General features: G+C 43.1%; 1 non-coding gene across 1 annotated transcript; it reads right to left on the bottom strand.

Annotated features, from left to right (window-relative positions):
• Positions 1 to 471: 471 nt before the first annotated feature.
• On the bottom strand, positions 472 to 578 carry LOC123462510. Its single transcript, XR_006638325.1, has one exon. It is a non-coding gene; the product is annotated as a U6 spliceosomal RNA (small nuclear RNA).
• Positions 579 to 14,357: the final 13,779 nt, after the last annotated feature.

Raw genomic sequence — 14,357 nt, 5'->3', positions numbered from 1 at the left:
GTCACTTCTATCTCTATGGACTTTTGAAGTTACTACTAATAATAACTGCAGTAGAATGTACTACCTTTGTCACTGCACAGCCTTCAGCTTTCTAGATTATTTTAAAAATTAGTTTATTTCTTATTTATCTCTCTCTTTTTGAGGTAGGGTCTTGTTTTAGTCCAGGTTGACCTGGAATTCACTATGTAGTCCAAAGGTGGTCTCAATATTATTTTAAATAGTTTGCTTATAGTGAGATATTTTCTACTATTATTATAACTTTAAAGATATTTTAATTTATTTGAGATAGAGATGAGAGAGAGAGAGAATAGGCATGCCAATGCCTTTTGCCACTGCAAGCAAACTCCAGACACATGTGCCACTTTCTACATCTGGTTTTCTGAGGGCACTGGGAAATTGAACCTGATCAGGCTTTGCAAACAAGCATCTTTAACCACTGGTCGATATTCCTATCCCTTTTTATTATTATTTTAAAATATGGACTGCTTCACAAATTTGCATGTCATCCTTGCACAGGTGCCATGCTCATTTTTTCTTTATTCTTCCAGTTTTACCATATGTACAGCTGAAGCATCTACTATTCTTTTTATACAAGATGAAAATATATTAAAATATGGGCATAGATAACAAATATTAATAAGTAAGTCTTATCAGTGATTTTTACCAGAATAGATACGGCCTTCAACCATATGAATTTTTTTTTTATTAAGTAGCAACTTTATTTTTTTTGGTTTTTTGAGGTATAGTCTCATTCTAGCCTAGGATGACCTGGAATTCACTCTGCCATCTCAGGGTAGACTCAAACTCACAGCAATCCTCCTACCTTTGCCTCCCAAGTGCTAGGATTAAAGGCATGTGCCACCACACCTGGCTCACTAAGTAGAAACTTTGTCTGGACACATAATATGTTGGTACCATCATTTCCCTAATCCCTGCCCCCACTCCACTGAGGACCCTCTTTAGTGGGATTGTGGTGTTCACCATGGAGTTGTGGGTGATGAGTGGTGAGGGCAGCCGTCTGCATTGTGGGGAGGGCAATGTCTCTGGATATTCCCTCCCACCCTGTGGCTCTTACATTCTTTCCTCCCCCTCTTCTGCAAACTTCCCTGACGCTTGGTGGGTGTCCTTTAAGTCTACTTTAGTGTTCAGCTCTCAGCAGCTTCTGGATTTCTGCTTTGGTGCATTTTTAGTATCCTCAGTGCCTGTTTGCATCACCCTGGCTCAGGTTATCAGACTCACTGTAGATGTGGCATCCTTACTCATCCTACCAGCTCATCTGTGTTTTTTCACCTGGTTGCTGGGTGGTTTATCTTCTGTCAGTCAGCTATCTATTGTTGTCTTGTTGGTAGATTATGGTTGTCCTGGTTCTTGCTGTTTTCTGAAAAATAAAAACAGATTCTACAAAGGTGAGTGAGAGCAGGAAAGGTTAAAATGGATAAGTATTGTTAATTTAGAGAGATTTTCATAAGTGTAACCTCACATTTGGATGAATGCTAACTGGGAGCTTCTTATTAGAGTCCATTATCTTGGTCTCCACAGGAGTCTGACTTGGTTCCTAGTTTCAGTTATGGGTTCCTTTCCACTGAGTGGATCCCATAGCCAAAGAGCTATGTGAGTATTTTTGCTGTTTTCCAAGGTAGGGTCTCACTTTGGCTCAGGCTGACCTGGAATTCTCTATGTAGTCTCAGGGTGGCCTGGAACTCACGGTGATCCTCCTACCTCTACCTCCTGAGTGCTGGGATTAAAGGCGTGCGCCACCATGGCTGGCTCATGTGAGTATTTTTCATGGCAGTGACATGTGTAGCTTCAAGCAGAAGAATGCTTTCTGATGAAACAATCTTTGCAGAAACCACCGAATGTTGACTTAACCAAAAAATATTAAGGGGGGCTGATAAAGTGGCTCAGTGGTTAATGAAACCTGCTTGAAAAGCCTGCTGGCCAAACATTCAATTCCTCAGTGCCCACATAAAGTCAGATGCACAAAGTGGTGCACATGTCTGGGGTTTGTTTGTAGCAGCAAGAAGCCCTGCATAGTCACTCAATTTCTCTGCTCACAAAAAATTGATAAAAACAATTATTAAGAGTGCATCAAGGGCTGGAGAGATGGCTTAGCAGTTAAGCGCTTGCCTGTGAAGCCTAAGGACCTGGGTTCAAGACTTGATTCCCCAGGACCCACATTAGCCAGATGCACAAGGAGGCACATGCATCTGGAGTTTGTTTGCAGTGGCTGGAAGCCCTGGCATGCCCATTCTCTCTCTCTCTATCTGTCTCTTTCTCTGTCTGTCACTCTCAAATAAATAAATAATAATGAACAACAACAACAAAAATGAGTCCATCAAGAGCAACTCTGTGCTCTGAACTCTGCCAGGCATGGTGAAGTGTGGAGACATGATTGCTTATCCAGTTGGCATCATTCAAGCTGGAGCAAACACCTATCAGAAACATTTAAACAACATTCGGTCCCAAGTGAAGAGAAGTTACAGGAACATCATTGTGAATGGGTTCTTTATACCTTACTGTCTGGTTCCTGAAACAAACACAGATGAAAAATGACATTCCAAATTGATGTTGTAATTAAAAGTAATACATTCCATTCTTTCCAATACCCCAAAATGACTTTCACACTAAAGACACGTGAAAAGAATTTCACCAACTAGTGACAGAGAAAATGATTTGAATTTCATAGTGTTTTGCAGCCATTCCCTCCAAATAAAACCATTCCTTCTTGGTGGGAACAGAAAAGCTCCTGAGACCCAGGAAACAAATGAAATTTACTAAGCAAGAAGTTCAGAAGGTAACAAGACTCTAGAGGTTCCTCTCCACGATGATGTAAATGTGGACAATTGTTAAGGAGGAGGAGACTCTTCAAATGGCGCTACCTGCTCCCGTGAGTAACCCCTCACTCGGCACCCATGCTCCTGTCAGCTACTCCTTACCTCCACTCCTGGAATTTATTGGCTCAACAAACTAGACTTGGGAAGAATCATTTCTTTAGTCAGCCTTTTATTCAAACTTATTTGGTGATAATTCTCACACATGGACATAATGTATTTTGATCATAAAACCTTTCCATCACCCTCTTGTCCCCCCTTTTCATGTCCCTTCCACCGAACCCCTTCTTACTTTTCAACTAATTCCACTTCTGTTTTGATACCTTCTTTTGCCCCTCCGCAGCATCTATGGTGGAATGTTGATGAGCCCAACATTGCTCAGGTCTGGTACAGATGATGATGATGAGGTCACGAATGGCCCAGCCGTGCCGTGTCCGGAAGACAGTGTCCGTAGCACTCCTCCCCCATCCTCTGGTTCTTACGTTCTTTCTATCCCCTCTTCTGCACTGTTCCCTGAGTCTTGGAGGGAGTGACAGAGCTGTCATTTAGTGCTTAGCACTGAACAATCGTTTATTTCTCAGCACTTTGGTAAGTTTGAGTTTCCCCTGTAGTCACTGCCAGCTGCAGAAAAGAAGCATCTCTGACCAGCAGCGAGAGCAGCACGAGCTCTCTGGGCATAAGCATGGATACTTAGGGGACATTTCGATGGGTTAGGCTTCCCTCCTAGGGTCTCTGACCATCCACGCCATAAGCATTTGACTAAAGCTTTCAATATTAGGCGTCAATCCTCTCCCAGGAGCAGGGTTCAAATTCAATCAGAAACTGGTTGGCTACCCCCATAACAGTCATGCCACTATTGACCAATCGACACTTCTATTTATTTATTTATGAGTGACAGACAGAGAGAAAGAGGCAGATAGATAGATAGATAGATAGATAGAGAGAGAGAGAGAGAGAGAGGGAGGGAGTGAGGGAGGGAGAGAATGGGCATGCCAGGGCCTCTAGCCACTGCAAACAAACTCCAGACACGTGCACCCCCTTGTGCATCTGGCTAATGTGGGTCCTGGGGAATCGAGCCTTGAACCAGGGTCCTTAGGCTTCACAGGCAAGCACTTAACTGCTGAACCATCTCTCCAGCCCCAACCAACACTTCTTGCCCAGCTCTTCAGTTTGTGCCTTGCAGGACACGCTGCTGTCTAAGAGTTAGCAGCCTACATAGTACTTTCTTGCACTGTGAAAGCTAGTCAGCAGGGGAGAGGCTTCCAGCTCAGTTCCAGCTTGATTTCTGTGTCCTGTACTGAAGTACGTGATATCTTCAGCAATAGGGTCGTACCATGTAATTCTGGTGGTCAGCCCACAGCCTTGGCAATAGTCTGTAATCTTTGGTTGTGGTGAGGCAGCCTTCAGGCTCTTTCCTGAGCAACTTACTGGGAGAGATCCTATTACTGGCACTGGGATTCTGTCTGTCTATGTCTTAATTAGCTAACAAATAGGTTTCTGTATGGCTTTTTCACATGTCTTCAGTTTTTGGTTAACCCTACCCCTCCTTTCCTACATCCCCCTCTCCTATCCATCCTCTGTTTTCTGCCCCATTTACTTTCCTATCTACTATTCCTTCTCATAAGCCCCTCCCCCCCATAGCCCCTTTTAGAATCTTGGCCTTTACTGACTTTCACTCCAACTTATATACATATCTAAAAATTTGAAGCTAGGAACCACAAATGAGAGAATATACATTTGACTTTCTGGGTCTGGGTTACCTCACTTAGTGTAATATTTTCCAGACCCATACATTTTTCTGCAAATTCCATAAGTTCATGTTTTCTTTAGAGATGGATAGAACTCCATTGTGTAAATGTACCATATCTTCATTACCCAGCCAACAGCTGATGGACATCTAAGCTGATTCTACTTCTCAGCCATTGTGAATAGAACTGCAATGAACGTGGACGAGTAAGTATCCTGATAGCAGAGTGGAGAGACCTTGGGGTATATGCACAGGTGAAGAATAGCTGGGTCATATGGCAGCTCTAGTTTTAATTTTTTTTTATTGTTATTTATTTATTTTTAGTTTTAGTTTTTGAAGAAACCTCCACACTGATTTCTCTACTGGTTGTACTAGGTTACGATCTCATTAACAGGGAATAAGGGTTCCTCTTTTCTCACACCCTCACTAGCAGTTGTTGACATTTGATTTCTTGATGATAGCCATTCTTACTGGAATGAGATGGAATCTCAAGGTAGTTTGGCATGTTTTAAAATATTTATTTATCATTTATATTTTTAAATTATTTACTTATTTAAGAGGGACAGAGGGACACACACACACACACACACACAGAGCGAGAGAGAGCGAGAGAGAGAGAGAGAGAGAGAGAGAGAGAGAGAGGAAAAAATAGAGAATGCCAGGCCTCCTGCCACTGCAAATGAATTCTGGATGCTTACACCACTTTGTGCATCTGGGTTTATGTGGGGATCTGGGGAATTGAACCTGGGTTGTTCAGATTTTGCAGGCAAGCACCTTTAACTGCTAAGCCGGCTTCACATTTGCATTTTTTTAAAAAACATTATTTATTTACTTGCAAGCAGAGAGAGAAGAGAGACAGACAGCACAAGAATGGGCATGCCAGGGTCTCTAGCTGCTGTAAACAAACCCTAGATGTATGTGCAACTTTTTGCATCTGGCTTTATGTGGGTCCTGGGGAATCAAACTCTGGTTGTTAGGCTTTGCAAGCAAGCACTTTAACTGCTGAGACATCTCTCCAGCCCCAACTTTGTAGTTTTTAATATTTTATTTAAGAGAGAGAGAGAGAGAGAGAGAGAGAGAGAGAGAGGGGGAGGGAAGGAGAGAGAGGGAGGGAGATAATGGGTGCATCATGGCCTCCTGCCACTCCAAATGAACTCCAGACACATGTGGCTCTTTGTGTATCTGGTTTTATATGGAAACTGGGGAACTGAATCCAGGAAATTGGGCTTTTCAAGTAAGTGCCCTGAACCACTGAGCCTTCTCTCCAGCCCCAGCCATTTGTAATTTGTTGAGAACTCTCTCTCTCTTAAGTTCCATAGCCTATTTTTATTAGGCATTTGAATTTCTTCTTGCTTAGTTATCTAAGTTCATTGTATATTCTTGATATTAATGCTCTGTGATATGTATCTGGCAAAGATTTTCTCCTATTCTATACAGTGCCTCTTTTCTCTATTCACAGTGTCCTTTTCTGTTCAAAAATGTTTAATTTCATGAGATTCCATTTATTGATTATTGACTTTCTTTCCTGTGACTAGAGGTCTATCCAGACAGTCCTTACTTATATCTGTATACGGAAGTGCTTTCCTACTTATCCTCTGACTGTTTCAGAGTTTCATGTGCTATGTTAAGATCTTTCATCGATTTGAAGTTGATTCTTGTATGTGATGAGAGATAAGGATTTGTGTGTGTGTGTGTGAGAGAGAGAGAGATACAGTCTTGTTCTAGCTCAAGCTGACCTGGAATTAATCTCAGACTGGCCTCAAACTCACAGTGATCCTCCTAGCTCTGCATCCCAAGTGCTGGGATTAAAAACATGCACCACATGCCTGGCTAGTTTCATTTTTCTACATATAGCCAGTTTTTCTAGCATCATTTGTTAAAGACGCTGTCTTTTCTCCAAGGAGCATTTTGGCCCAAAGTCAGATAATCACATCTTTGTGGGTTTACATTAGAATCTTCTATTTTATTTCTATTCTATTTTGTTTCTAGTATTCTATTCTATTCTATTCTATTCTATTCTATTCTATTCTATTCTATTCTATTCTATTCTATCTATTCTATTCTATCTATTCTATCTATTCTATTCTATCTATTCTATTCTATTCTATTCTATTCTATTCTATTCTATTCTATTCTATTCTATTCTATTCTATTCTATTCTATTCATTTGATTTTGTAACTATCCCCACAAAGTATCATGCTGTGTGTGGATATTTACACCATAGATACCAGCAAATGCCACAAATCAGGTCTCTTTTCCCCCAAATAACTGATTATTAAGCACTTCTCATCATGGAAACAACAATCATTACATTACTCTCCTTCCCTTTGATATATGCAAAGTATCTGGAAAAGTGTGAGATACTGACAGTGCTGGGGAAACAGAAGTCTGCTTTGACCTTCAATGGGTTAGGCTCCTGTAAGTGGTAGGAGCCTTTGATTCGAGTCACTTGGTAGCCATGGGGGTGGCATTCTCTCTGAGGTCATTTAGGCTAATTAGGGACAATCCTAGTTGTAGTTGAAATGTGAAACATGCCTTAGGCGCTCATGTGTTTGAACACTTGTTTCTCAGTTCTTGGCACTGTCTGGGAAGTTATGGTCTAGGTGCAGGAAGTGGGTGAGCCTCACTTCCCATCTGTTTCTCCTGCTTCCTGATTCACTGGACTGAGAAGCAGCAGCATGGTTGATCCCCCACCATGGACAGGAACCAGTAACCATGCCTTCTTTGCCCTGATGGTCTGAGCCTCTAAGCTGTAAGCCAAAGAACCCTCTCCTACCTGAAGTTGTTCTGTGAGGTGCTCTGCCACATCCAGGAGCTGAACAACGACCATCCAAACGAAAGCACACTATCCCACCCTGGTGTTTCCAAGGGCTCTCTCCTCCGCCTCAAATCTCCAGCAGCATCTTTCCTTGGAGGCTCTGAGGTGAACTGATTAGAGTGGAAGTTCTACAAAGACACGGAGAGTTCAGTATAAATCCCTTGTGGTCGGTACTTAGCTTTGCCCTGCTCTGTATATGATCTCTAACCACTTTATCCTGAGCCTGATCCTGCTATCTCAGTCTCCTATTCAGATGCCTGGTAGTTATGCCAAAGGAATCTCCCTTGAGGCTCTCCTGGGGCTGTGTCTTGACATCCTGAGCCTGTGCAGTTAGGGCCCCCACCTCACCAGGTCAACCTTCCTCTGCAGACACCTTTGCTACCAGCCATCATACAGCATGAGTGGATCTGAGAACCTTGAATCCTAGCTGCTAGAGCCATGGGTCAGACTGTCAGCTTTTCAACCAACCAGTACATGCCAGGGCTTACTGGCACAAGATTGCTACATTCAACCGCCTAGCTCCCAAGCTTGGTCTGATGAACTGGCTTACTGACCGCAGTCCTCATGCTATTGAGCAAGTCTGACTTCATGATCACACACCATTTTGATCTTCTCTGTCCTTCAGTGGTCAGCTCAGCTAAGGAAAGCCTTTTCACAAAATATTTAAAAAGCAAAAACATAAAGGGAGTTATCTCTATTAAAGTATATTATAAAACCTGGATAATAAAGCCGTGTGGCACTGTCTTCTTTGGAATAAAGTACAGAAAAAAAACAAGACAAACTTGTCATATCTTGTGATTTTTTTTTGTTTTGATTACTATTTGTGTGTGTAATGATGATGTGTATGTATGTGTGTTCACACATGTGAGTGCATGCACACACATGCCTGGTATGTGTTCAGAAGTCAGAGGACAATGCTGGGTGTCAGATCTCATTTTACACACTGTTTGAGGCAGCGTCTCTTCTTTTTCACTGCTGCAGTCTCCAGTCCAGTTGGTCCATAAGCTTCCAGAAGGTTCTCTGTCTCCACCTTCTGACTTGCCATAGGCATTGGAGTTACATATGTTTGGGCTGCTGTATCCAGCTCTACCTGGGTTCTGAGGATCAGAACTCAAGTACTCACAATAACATGGTAATCACTTTATCCACTCCCCGGCCCATGATTCTTTTTTAATTAAAATTTTTTTTGAGTCAGGATCTTGTCAGGTAGCCCAGGCTAGCCTTGACCTCATGGTCTGCCTTTGCCGCCCACGTGCTGGTATTACAGGTGTGCAATATCACTCTTGGCACAACTCATGATCTTAATGGAAAGCGTAAGAGACTTCTTCTTAGTATTATCGTGGGATTGGAGCTCTGGGTGGGATTTGATCTCATAATGATGTAGGAGACCTTGCATTAGGCATCCAGCTATGGCAAGCCTCATTGCTAAGTTCAAATGTGTATGAAGGACCTTGATTGATTGCTGGGCCCAGGCGGAGTGCTGACACAGGAAGGGTCCCTTAGCACCCACAGGTAGTAAGCATGGAAAAAGTTCAAGAAGAACCAGGAAGAACTGATTCTGTTGCTGCTTACAGCCATGTGGGATGAGAAGGAATCGGGTTGGAGTTCTAGTCCTGCCAGGACAGAGTGGCACCTATGTTTCTGTGGGGCAGCTTCTAGCTGACTACCTACTGGGTAAAAAGCTACCTTGGTCTAATTCATGTTATTTTCAGGCACAGGAGTTTTCTTGTGTTGCTAGTCCAGTGGACTTTGACAACCGAATACTCTATTGGGTGGCTAATAGATAGAAATTTACTTCTCACAGTATTGCAGCTGAGAGTTCGAGGTAAGGACACCAACACGTGAGAAGTCAGGCTCATGCACAACTCCTTTTTGCCCTCAAATGACAGGTGCAGAAAGAGGACCGAGAGTGGGTTTGTAAGGGTGCTACCTGATGCACTCACACTGTGGGCAGGATAGGTTTCAGCAGAAGAAGTTTAGATGAAGCTCTATGTTTGATCTCTAGCATTTACCAACTCTTCACAGTCCACATGCTTCATAAATTATCCTAGAGCAAGTGGCAGCAGCTGCAATCCACACACCAAGTTCAGCTCCAACCACCTGCTTTTCATCAAGTTCAGTGGAAACCCAGTCAGGTTCTTCATTGATTGTGAATGCTTTCAAACAAAACTTTGCTCCAGCAGAGCCTTCATGGACCACAAAGCTTCAAATAGCCACTATCCAGCCTACTTGAAAAACAAAAGGAAGAGTATTTGTAGAGTTCTGACAAGGAAGAAAAAGTTCCTCACTCTCTTTAAAAACAGCAACAACAGAAAACTAGAATCTTATTTTTTTAAAATTATTAATTTATTTATTTGAGAGCGACAGACACAGAGAGAAAGACAGATAGAGGGAGAGAGAGAGAATGGTCGCGCCAGGGCTTCCAGCCTCTGCAAATGAACTCCAGACGCGTGCGCCCCCTTGTGCATCTGGCCAACGTGGGACCTGGGGAACCGAGCCTCGAACTGGGGTCCTTAGGCTTCACAGGCAAGCGCTTAACTGCTAAGCCATCTCTCCAGCCCCTAGAATCTTATTGATATAGAGGCCAGATTAAAAAAAAAAACAAAAACAAAAACAAAAAAAACCCACAGACCAACACCACCCAGGAATATGGATGCAAAACTACTATGAAACACTAGGAGAGTAAACAGCTCCCTAAAACCTCATTCATATATTTACCTAACTATTTATTTTATTTTATTGATTTATTTCAGAGATGGAAAGAGGATAGAGAGAGAAAAAGAGAGAATGGGCATGCCAAGGCTTCCAGCCACTGCAAATGAACTCCAGATGCATGTGCTACCTTGCGCATCTGGCTTACATGGGTACTGGGGAATCGAACCCAGGTCCTTAGGCTTTGTAGGCAGGTGCATTAACCACTAAGCCAGCTCTCCAGTCCTTAAAAATCTTTTATTTATTTGAGAGAGATAGAAAGAAAGAAACAGATAGAAAGAGAGAATGGGGTGCTAGGGTCTTCTGCCACTGCAAATGAATTCCAGACACTTGTACCACTTAGTGCATCTGGCTTTTTATGGTTACTGAGGAATCAAATCCATGCCATTGCAAGAAAATGCCTCTAACCACTGAGCAATCTCTTCAGCCTTTCATTTATATTTATAAGCAGAAATTTAGTATTTTTTTAAATTAGTACTTTGGTTCAGTGCTACATGCTTCTTTTTAAGAAAAACATTCATATATTAATTCTTTTTTTATTTAAAAATATTTTGTTATTATTTATTTATTTGAGAGAGAGAAAGGGGCAGAGGGCCAAAGAGAAAGAGAGAGAGAGAGAGAGAGTGGACACACCAGGGCTTCCAGCCACTGCAAACGAACTCCAGACTCATGCACCCCCTTGTGCATCTGCCTTACGTAGGTCCTGGAGAATCGAACCAGGGTCCTTAGGCTTCACAGACAAACTACTTAACTGCTAAGCAATCTCTCCAGCCCTAAAATATTTTTTTACTGGAGCTAATGAAATGGCTCAGCATTTAGAGCCACTTGCTTGCAAAGCCTGCTGGCCTGGGTTTGATCCAGGTTCAACTCCCCAGTACCCACGTAAAGCGAGATGAACAAAGTGGTGCATACATCTGGAGTGCCCTGGTGCACCCATTCTCTTTCTTTCTTTGCAAATAAATAGATAAAATATTAAAAATACCATTATTTATTTGAGAGAGAGAGAGAGAAAGAGAGGGAGGGAGGGAGATAGGGAGGGAGGGAGGGAGGGAGGGAGGGAGGGAGAGGGAGAATATGAATGAATGAGAGTGGGCACTCAGGGCCTCCTACCACTGCAAAATCCAGACACATGCACCACTTTGTGCATCTTGTAGGTACTGAGCAATCAAACTCAGGCTGACAAGAGCCTTCAATTACTGAGCCATTTTCCCAGCCCTCCATGGGCTTCTTTCTTGTCATTAGTGGTCATGAAGTCACAATGCTTAGGGAAAGGGATACAAATACCTATTGTAATTGTTGCTTTCCATATGCTTATAGTCAGTAAAGAGGTTAGACACAGAGTATTCCAGCCCCAAAGTACTGGCATTTTAGGACACCAGTAGGGGCTCTGGGAATAATTAGCATGTCAGTCGGTTCTGGAAGGCAACTTTGTGACAGTGAGGTCCCTTGTATTATACACCACCATTTTGCTCACATTGAGCCTGGCACATGTCTACTTGTAGCTAAGGATTGTGTATTGTACAATCACATTTCTTAGGGCTAGCAACTGGTCTGCTCTTAGCAGTTTGGGGGTTGGCATTTTTATTTGCTCTTTGAAAAATTCATATATTTTGAAAATATTTTTATTTATTTGAGAGAGAGAGGAAGAGAGAGAGAGAGAGAGAGAGAAAGCACGACTCTGAGCATGCCAGGATCTTCTGCCAGTGTAGGTGTGGCACTTTTTGCATCGGGCTTTAAGTGGGTAATGGGGAATTGAACTCAGGCTATCAGGCTTTGTAAGCAAGCGCCTCTAACCACTGAACAATCTCTCTAGCCCCATACTGTATTTTGACTACGTAGACCCTCCCTTGCCATCTCAAATCCCTGCTGAACCCCTTGTGCTTCCCACCACTTACCAGCGTGGATACATCACTGAAGACAGTGAGCTCTCCCCGCAACCATTACGGACCACTGGCTCTTCAGGGAGGGGTGAGCGGGTCTCCTAAGCCCCTCCCCCGTTCCTGAGGCAATGTGACTGGCTCTAACCTTTGCAAGCAAACGTCACTGCTGTGGGCTTATGAGTTCAAAGGCTTAATCCTGTCCAGAGAACAGCTCTACAGCACTCTCCCCATTCTCCAGCTCTTCTGTTTTTCTACCTCTTCTTCCATGATGTTCTCTGAGCTTTAGGGGGTAGGATATAAAATGCCCTATATAGAGCTGAGAACTCAACTGTTGTCACTTATTTTCAGGGTTTTTAAAAATAATTTAAAATTTTTATTTGTTTATTTGAGAGAGAAGGAAGCAGATAGACACACACACAGAGAATAGGTGTGCCAGGGCCTCCAGCCACTGCAAACAAACTCCAGACGCCTGTGCCACCTTGTATATCTGGCTTACATGGGTCCTGGGGAATCAAACCTGGGTCCCTAGGCTTTGCAGGCAAGTGCCTTGACTGCTAAGCCATTTCTCCAGTCCATTTTCAGGGTTTTGACCAATTGAGTCACTTCACTAATGGGGGTTGGCATCCTTTCTGTGGTCATGTACCGTGTGCCCAGCTTGGATTGAGGGAGGCAGCTCCTCCTCCAGGCTAGGCAGTTTGCATCTAGAACTTCAAGTTCCTATGCCCAGGCCTGAGACTGGCATTAAGGTAGTAAATGGAGTGAATGTTAATTAAGCCCTGAAGGGTCATCAGAGTTTATCCAGGGTTTACAGAGGACAGGCTGCAGATGAATCTAGCAGCTTGCAGAAGGAATGAGTGGAACTGTTGAGGCTTCTGTTTATATTTTGTATTCTTACCAACCAGTTTTCCATTCTGATTTTCTTCTTTTTTTGCCATCTCTAGAAAACGGGCCATGGAGATACAGTGCTTGTGACAGATTCTGCTTCCTTTTGGGAACCACTTGCGTTGGGTACTTATCACTCGGTTTTATATTACCTCAGCAAAAAGAAAGGTTTATTTAGTTCCCAGTTTTGGAAGGTCAAGGGCGTGGCCACAGCCATGGTTTGGGTGGGAAAGTCCTCAAGGCTGGCAGTATCCCATGGTGAGAATGTGGACAGTAAGAAGAGGTCTTAGCACGCAAGGGGAAGCAAAAGAGTGGCTCTCTCCTGTAACAACTTGCTTTTCCAATTACCTTTGGGTCCCATGAAAACTGCCTTAACCTCTTCTGAGTGCAGCATTTCCACTGACCTGAGGTCTTCTCATGAAGTGGACCTCTAAGAGTTCCCACTGGAGGACAAAGTACATCAAAGTCCCAGCAAGGTCTCGTTCCACTCACAGTCGGATGCACACCTAGCTAATTTTCAGTGACACAGCTGAAGTGACTTTCTTGGTGGTGACTTGATAGGCTCGAGACGTCATAGTAGTAAAGCAACTTCCTTTAACTTACTTTCAGATTTTCCACCATTCCACCTTGAGAGACATTTTTGTTATTTCATGGTTTTCTGATGAAAGGTGTCACAGGTGGGAAAATCTTGAGCAAGCCCGAAAGTGTCGGAAACTTTCAAAGAGAAAGGAGGACATGCTGGGAGAGCTGAGTGAAAGCCCTTCTCTCTTCTGAATGCCCTTTGCAGCCTCAGGTCTGGTCTGTTCAATTTGGCTTTTGAAGTTCTGTTATCTTTCAAGCTTAATTCCTCTTGGAGTGTGACCAACTTACTAGAGAAGCTACTTTTTTTTTTTTTTTTCAAAAGGAATATTGAAGCCAGAGCATTTTCATGGGAATATGGATTAGCACTTCTGCACTTTTTCTCTTGCTGGCGTTTGCTCTGTTCACGATTGTCTTCTCTCATGCTTGTGCTTCTGGGTGGATCTGACAAGGGTGGGCTGGGAGAGCATGCTGAAAGGACGCTTCCTCCTTCCTGAAACTCTTCTCGGGGAGGAGTTAGGGTCCAGGTGTGAGACTGTATTCGCAGAGGTCAAGGGCCCTCCACCATTTTCTTTCTGTATTCCAGGAAGGCCTTGAACTTTTGTTTCTCCAGCCTCCCAAGTAGCTGTGTTTACAGGTCACTAGACTCAGTTCAGAAAATTATTTTCGGTGCTAGAGGCTTGAACTCAAGGCTTTGTGAAGCATTTCACTACTGAACTACATCTCCAGACTTTCTCTACTGTCAGATTTTGAAGTTCCAACATACTAAAAAATGTGAGATATGTCAAAATTTAGTATGTGTCAGAGTTTTTTAGGGATGGCAGTCTAATCTCATTTGCAGATAATATCAGCAGCCTAAGTTTGACCTCCTCTTTGTCAGTGTGAGGCTTGGAGCCAATGGCCCTGA

The sequence above is a fragment of the Jaculus jaculus genome, chromosome 7 (genome assembly GCF_020740685.1).
Source record: "Jaculus jaculus isolate mJacJac1 chromosome 7, mJacJac1.mat.Y.cur, whole genome shotgun sequence".
NCBI lineage: Eukaryota > Metazoa > Chordata > Mammalia > Rodentia > Dipodidae > Jaculus > Jaculus jaculus.
The sequence above is the reverse complement of the archived record's forward strand: the minus strand, read 5'-3'. Positions and strand labels throughout refer to the sequence as shown.